Below are 8,280 nucleotides of genomic sequence, written 5' to 3'. Positions count from 1 at the left end.
CTGCCTCCGTCACGCTGCCTCCGTCACGCTGCCTCTGTCACGCTGCCTCCGTCACACTGCCTCCGTCACGCTGCCTCCGTGACACTGCCTCCGTCACGCTGCCTCCGTCACACTGCCTCCGTCACACTGCCTCCGTCACGCTGCCTCCGTGACACTGCCTCCGTCACGCTTCCTCCGTCACGCTGCCTCCGTGACACTGCCTCCGTCACGCTGCCTCCGTCACGCTGCCTCCGTCACGCTGCCTCCGTCACGCTGCCTCCGTCACGCTGCCTCCGTCACGCTGCCTCCGTCACGCTGCCTCCGTCACGCTGCCTCCGTCACGCTGCCTCCGTGACGCTGCCTCCGTCACGCTGCCTCCGTCACGCTGCCTCCGTCACGCTGCCTCCGTCACGCTGCCTCCGTCACGCTGCCTCCATCACGCTGCCTCCGTCACGCTGCCTCCGTCACGCTGCCTCCGTGACGCTGCCTCCGTCACGCTGCCTCCGTCACGCTGCCTCCGTCACACTGCCTCCGTCACGCTGCCTCCGTGACGCTGCCTCCGTCACACTGCCTCCGTCACGCTGCCTCCGTCACGCTGCCTCCGTCACGCTGCCTCCGTCACGCTGCCTCCGTGATAAGTAAATTCTTTCTGTGGCAGGGAGACCAAAACTGAACACAATACTCCAGGTGTGGTCTTCCCAAGGTCCTGTATAACTTCAGTAATTCACCCCTATTTCGGAACTCAAATCCTCTTGCAATGAAGAGCAAGGTACCATTTACCTTTCTAATTGCTTGCTGCAGCTGCCTCTCCACTTTCATTGACTGTGATGTGGAGATGCCGGCGTTGGACTGGGGTGAGCACAGTAAGAAGTCTTACCACACCAGGTTAAAGTCCAACAGGTTTGTTTCAAACACGAGCTTTCGGAGCGCAGCTCCTTCCTCAGGTGAAAGCAGAGGTAGGTTCCAGAAACATATATAGAGACAAAGTCAAAGATGTAAGACGATACTTTGAATGCGAGCATTTGCAGGTAATTAAGTCTTTACAGATCCAGAGAGATCTGTAAAAGAGGTTAAAGAGGTGTGAATTTTCTCAAGCCAGGATTTCGCAAGTCCAGGCCAGATGGTGGGGGGTGGATGTAATGCGACATGAATCCCAAGTCCCGGTTGAGGCCGTACTCATGTGTGCGGAACTTGGCTATAAGTTTCTGCTCGGCAATTCTGCGTTGTCGTGCGTTCTGAAGGCCACCTTGGAGAACGCTTACCCGGAGATCAGAGGCTGAATGCCCTTGACTGCCACCAGGACGGCCCCCGCAGTCAGAACTCCGAGGTCCTGCCGGGGGGCTGTGTTGGAGCGGCATCACGGGATTCGCGCCTCCCCCCCCCCCCCAAACCCGGCGATTCTCCGACCCGACGCAGGATAAGAGAATCCCGCCCCATCTATCTGATGCCTATCAGCGTAACAGCACTGGTTTGTGTAATGCCACGTGTTCTGCAATGACATCATTTGGAGCATTTTGCAGGCTTTTATGGAGTTTGCCTTCTTGAGCAGCATCTTATAAATAAACCCCGTACGAACTCGAGGTGCGCCGCCTCTGATTCTTTCTCTTGGCGACTGCAACAAAGAATGTAACAAAAGAGAAACTGGCGACGAGACCTGGGCCGTAAGCAAAAAAAATAGAGAGAGGAACAACTTTCGATGAGGGTTGTGTGAATCAGAAGAAGGTATCATCAATAGAGATCCAGGTCCACACAGCATCGGGAGTGAGGCCGAGAGAAATATCGCCAACTTCCAAGGCAAAAATCATCGTTGTGGCAAGTAAAAAAAACTCTCAATAAATATTTGGACAGCGTGCAGTTGGTAGCGAGGAGTCAGCGAATCATCCGGTCGACCGCGGCAGCTGCGTGTGCGAGTAAAAGGGTTTTTTTTTTTTTAAATGCTGTCGCACAATCGTGAGGCACGGGGGCTTTCCTCAAACGGAGGATCGAGGTTTTCAGTACACTCACCGTTGTAGTGGGGACTGCGCACGAGGCGGGAACGGGAACCAATGGGGCTGGAGTAGCTCAGATCAGGGAGCTGCAATCCAAAAATGGCAGGAAGATAAGGGGCAATGGATCCATTTGATGAGGAGGAGACATGGAACTCTTATGAGGAAAGATTCCAGTAATTTCTTAAAGCCAATCAGGCACCAGCAGACCTGCATGCTGCGTCCTTTCTCAGCTCAGTTGGCAGAAAATCTTTCACGTTGCTGCAGAATTTAGTACGCCCAGCGTTTTGACACACAGGTTCTTCAGAACCAGATCAGTGTCATGCGCACGCATCAGGAGATTGAAGCAGAGCTAAAGAGATTGGAAGAGCTGGGTATGATCAAGTAGGTTCAGTTTACAGAGTGGGCGGCACCGGCAGTTCCTGTACTTAAACCTGATCATTCAATAAGGATTTGCGGGGACTATAAGCTGACAATAAATCAAGCTGCTCAGGTCGATTAGCATTCAATCCCCCTCTAACTCCAAGCTGCTGGTGGGGAGTGCGGGGGGGGGGGGGGGGGGGGGGATCTACTCCAGGGTATTCCAAGGTCATGGTTTATCTTCATGATGTGCTAGTTACCGGTACTACACCAGAAGAACACATGGCCGGCCCAGAGGATGTAGTAAAGAGGTTTTATGTTGCAGGGGTCCGCCTAAAATATTTACAACTGTGCTTTTCCCACCCCCCGGGACACAAATTGCTAACGGGATGTATTAAGTTACCTGTGCCTACCCAGGAGAATTCTGCTACCACCACCAGTACCCCAGGAGATATTTCTAAACGTCCTAAACATCCTGCCAGTGTCCACAGGGCACATCCGCAGCTGAACCCAAAGAGACCCAATTTTTTCAAAGGTCAAACGAATGATACAGTCTGGCTGGCGATACGAGAAGTCTGAACAACTGAGTCCCTACTTACTTGTCAAGAAGAGTCGACATGTGAAGAGAGTGAGATTCTGTAAGTAGTCGTCCTGCCTCTGTTCAGGCAGGGTGGCCCCTCTGTTCAGAGTTACACAGCACTCACCCAGGGCAGACAAAGATGAAGATGTTGGCCCGCAGTTCTATCTGGTGGCCAGGCATAGACAAAGCCATTGAAGAACTAATACAACAGTGTTACCCTTGCCAAAGGCAGCAATCTTTGCTGACTCCTGCCACCCTTAATCCTTGGGAATGGCCAGGTCACCTGTGAACGATTATGCAAGTTCCTGGCACATTCCAGGGCAAGATGTTTTTGGTGCTGGTAGATGTCCACTCGAAGTGACTGTCAGTTCAAGAGATGGGGACCACTACCTTGACGGCCACAGTAGATGTCTTGCGCCGAGTGTTTGCCATTCATGGATTTCCCAAGTCAATTGTTTTGGACAATGGCACCCCCTTCCAGCGTTTTGTGAGAAACAATGGCATAGGACACACGAGGTCAGCCCCCTATCACCCGCGTCAAACAGTCTGGCTGAGAGGGCCATTCAAACTTTCAAAAGTGCCACGAAAAAGCAATCTGATAGACCTCGTCACCAGAGGTTGTCTAATTTATTACTCTTGTCCAACTCAACCACTTGTTCAACCACGAGGTTCACACCAGCTGAGCTGCTCATGGGCCGCTGGTAGAGAACCCAATTGGACCTTGTATTTCCGAATTTGGTAGGGAGGGCGGAGGCAGGTCAGGCCTCGCAGAAGAGTCAGCGGTCAGAGCAGAGAGGTGACAGGTCATTCCGAGTGGGAGACCCGGTTTTGGTCCGAAGGTTTGCTGCCGGTTTGCCTTGCTGAGGACGGATAGAAGTCGGGGCAGGTGTCTTACGTGGTCGGTGTTAACGGAAAAACCATCAAAAAGCACATCTACCACCTGAGGGGTCGAAAGGTGGCAGCCCCCGATGTGGTGTCTGAAGGGAGTGTCCAGCGATGAGACCTCTTAAAACTGAATAGCTAAGATGCCACTAGAGTAGTTTTACATAAATTAGTTTATTAAGGATTGAGATTAATTATAGAAATTGTACTGGGTAATCATTATTAACCATTAAACCTGTATTTTAGGACTCAGCAGTGATAATTATGTAAACATGATGTAAATCATGCCACAATGCATGATGGGATTCAGGCTAGCTAACTTGCCCATGTTTTTGAGACACAGGAGATGTGTGGTCAGCAGGTTACATAGTGGACGTAAACAAGTTTTATCAATGCTCCTCAATATCGTCTGAAACAATCCATGAAGTGAAGAGGAAGCCACTTCTGATATCCTGTCCCGAATGAACAATGGGGTGTGCGGGATGTTGGGATGGGGAAAACAACTTAAAATGGACATAAAACCTTTGGTAAACAACAGGTGACAGGGTGAGGCTCAATCATGGGTTCAGTAAGAAGTCTTACAACACCAGGTTAAAGTCCAACAGGTTTGTTTCACACACGAGCTTTCAGAGCACTGCTCCTTCCTCAGGTGAATGCAGAGGTATGTTCCAGAAACATTTATATAGACAAAGTCAGAGATGCCAGACAATGCTTGGAATGCGAGCATTTGCGGGTAATCAAATCATTACAGATCCAGAGATAGGGGGTAATCCCAGGTTAAAGAGGTGTGAATTGTCTTAAACCAGGATAGTTGGTAGGATTTTGCAAGTCCAGGCCAGATGCTTCGGGACATCGGCGAGACCATGCAGACACTGCGACAACGAATGAACGGGCATCGTGCGACAATCACCAGGCAGGAATGTTCCCTTCCAGTCGGGGAACACTTCAGCAGTCAAGGGCATTCAGCCTCTGATCTCCGGGTAAGCGTTCTCCAAGGTGGTCTTCAGGACACACGACAACGCAGAATCGCCGAGCAAAAACTTATAGCTAAGTTCCGCACGCATGAGTGCGGCCTCAACCGGGACCTAGGATTCATGTCGCATTACATCCACCCCCCACCATCTGGCCTGGACTTGCAAAATCCTACCAACTATCCTGGTTTAAGACAATTCACACCTCTTTAACCTGGGATTACCCCCTATCTCTGGATCTGTAATGATTTGATTACCCGCAAATGCTCGCATTCCAAGCATTGTCTGGCATCTCTGACTTTGTCTATATAAATGTTTCAGACCATGCAAACAGCTCGGGGCCAATCATGCAGACCACGGACACTGGGGAGCTTGTGGGGCCCTGGGAGCAGGACCCTTGGGAGTGTGGCTCAGGAAGCTGAAGTGTTAACGCCGGTTGTATAGTGTTCTGTGCCGGTTATCTAACTGCCTTTGTCTTTCATTAATAAACCAGCTTGTTAACTACTGGAAGCCTCCAGGGTATGTCTCAAACCACCACAGAGCATTACTCCATATCTAACCCTGTGCTGTACCTGTCCTGGAGTGTTTGATGAGGACAGTGTGAGGGAGCTTTATTCTGTATCTAACCCCGTGCTGTAGCTGTCCTGGGAGTGTTTGATGGGACAGTGTAGAGGGAGCTTTACTCTGTATCTAACCCCGTGCTGTACCTGTCCTCGGAGTGTTTGATAGGACAGTGTAGAGGGAGCTTTACTCTGTATCTAACCCCGTGCTGTCCCTGTCCTGGGAGTGTTTGATGGGACAGTGTAGAGAGAGCTTTACTCTGTATCTAACCCCGTGCTGTACCTGCCCTGGGAGTGTTTGATGGGGACAGTGTGAGGGAGCTTTACTCTGTATCTAACCCTGTGTTGTACCTGGCCCTGGGGGCGTTTGTTGGGGACAGTGTAGAAACATAGGAGCAGGAGTGGGCCATTCAGTCCATTGAGACGTCTGTCATTCGAACAGGTAATGGCTGATCATTTATCTCTGCACCATTTTCTTCACTGTCCACATATCCCTGGATGTCATTAGCGTCAAGAAATGTATTGATTTCTATCTTGAACCTGCTCAATGACGGAGCTTCGTTTTCTGTTTTAAAGATCGTCCCTTTAGCCTGAGATTGTTTCCTCGGGTTCTAGTTTTTCTTACAGTGGAAACATCCTCTCCACGCCCACTCTATCCAGGCCTCGTAGTATCCTGTAAGTTTCAATCAGATCCCCCCTCATCCTTCTAAACTCCAACGAGTACAGACCAAGAGCCTTAAACCGTTCCTCGTACGATAAGCTGTTCATTCCAGGAATAATTCTTGCAAACCTCCTCTGGACCCTTTCCAAGGCCAGCACATCCTTCCTTAGATACGGGGCCCAAAACTGCTCACAATACTCCAAATGGGGTCTGACCAGAGACTTATACAGCCTCTGGTCAGACTCTGGCATCCCACTGGTGTCTTCCACCGTGAAGACTGATGCAAAGTAAATATTCAGTTCCTCTGCCATTTCCTTTGTTTCCTATTATTATTTCTCCAGCCATATTTTCCAGTGGTCCAATGTCTATTTTTGCCTCTCTCTTACCTGTTATATAACTGAACAAAAACTCTTCCTATCTTCTTTTATATTACTAGCTAGCTTGCACTCATACTCCATCTTCTCCCCCTTACTGCTTTTTTCGTAGTCCTCTGGTCGCTTTTGAAAGCTTCCCAATCCGAGCGGGTGGTACAGATCAAGGAGAAATGGGAAGAATAATTGGGAGAGATCAATTGGGGAGTATGGAGTGAGGCACTGCGTAGGGTAAACGGGACCTCCTCTTGTGCAAGGATAAGCTAGGCACAGTTTAATGTGGTGCACAGGGTGCATATGACTCGGGCGAGAATGAGTCGGTTCTTTCAGGGGGTAGCAGATGAGTGTGAGAGGTGTGGGTGGGGGCCAGCGAATCACGGCCACATGTTTTGAGGTTGTGAAAAATTGGGAAGATTCTGGGTGGGAGTGTTCGCGGTCTTAGCCAGGATAGTGGAGGAGGGAGTGGACCTGGACCCTTTGGTGGCGATATTTGGGGTTTCAGAGAAGCCGGAGCTCATGGAGAGGAGGAAGGCCGATGTTGTGGCCTTCGCCTCTCTGATTGCACGGCGGCGAATTTTGCTGGAGTGGCGGTCGGCATCGCCACCGGGGGGGGGGGGGGGGGGGGGGGGGGGGGGGGGGGGGGAGCAGCAGCTTGGTTGGGCGACCAGTACGACTTCCTGCAATTAGAGAAGATAAAATATGAGTTAAGTGGCTCTGCAGAGGGTTTGGGAAAAGGTGGGGGATGTTTGTGACCGTGTTTGAGGAGCAGTTCGTCACGGCGGGGGGGGTGGGGGGGGGAGTTTGTACAGACTGTGTAGCTGATTGCTGGGAAGTATGTTCCCGGGGTGTTTATATGTTGTAACCTGTTTTGATACATGTTTGTAATAAAATACATTTTTTTTAAAAAAAGGGTCAATAAAGCACCCCAGACCCTGCGGTGCCCACCAAGCACGGAAGGCCTCGGTGGTGCCCATCCACACCGCATTCTCCCTCCCTCTCCAGGGGCTCCCGGACCTTTTGTTTTGCCCTCCACGATATCTGCGCTCCTCTCATCCTGGCCTCTTAAAGATCCCCGATTTAAATGCCTTTAAATGCAAGGACTGAAGCTCCCCCCTGAAGCCTCTCCATCTCTCTCTCATTTAAGGAACTTCTTAAAACCTAAACCGTTAACCAAGATTTTGGCCGTCTTCCCCAACATCTCTTTCTGCAGCTCGTGTGAAATTTTGTTTGTTCCTGTTGTCATGTGAGAGTACCTTTAAGAAATGGGGGTTTATAAAATAGCTGTAGTGGATGTACCTTTAAGAAATGGGTGTTTATCAGTGATGTCAGAGTGTGGGTGGAGCTGGGCTGTCCGTCTGCTTTTACTTTCACTTTGGGCTGTCTGCTACAGGGTCTGTTTCGTTTTAGATTTGGAGAAGCTACAGTCACAGCAGGATATGTATGAATCTCTGCAATATTTAATAAAGTTAATTTGGTGCTTTCAAAGTGGTAACTGTTCTCAGTAGAGAAGTTACACCTGATGCCTTTCTGTACAAAGGGTTATTTTTGTCTTGTGGATGTTGCAAGGAAAGATTACGAGTTACTTATAGAGTACTGTATTCTTTGGGTGATTTATTGGTGTTGATAGTTGTTAAGATGTTTACTGGGGGTTTATAAAGTGTTAACTGGTTTCATAAATAAACATGGTTATGTTTTAAAAGTGCTTTAGATCTCTGTTGCATCACACCTGCTGAGTAGGGCCGTGTGCTCCCCATAACTACAATTTATTGAAAGTTGTGGGTCAGGTGAACTCCATGATACACTTTGGGGTTCTCTAAACCCTGGCCCATAACACTGTGAAGTGCTTCGAGATGTTACTATGTGGATGGCGCTACACAAGTGTCAGCTATTGTTGTTTGTCTAGCCCCGGGAGGGGAACAGAGACCAATTAC

The sequence above is a fragment of the Scyliorhinus canicula genome, chromosome 8, assembly GCF_902713615.1.
Source record: "Scyliorhinus canicula chromosome 8, sScyCan1.1, whole genome shotgun sequence".
Lineage (NCBI taxonomy): Eukaryota > Metazoa > Chordata > Chondrichthyes > Carcharhiniformes > Scyliorhinidae > Scyliorhinus > Scyliorhinus canicula.
Note: the sequence above shows the minus strand (reverse complement) of the source record.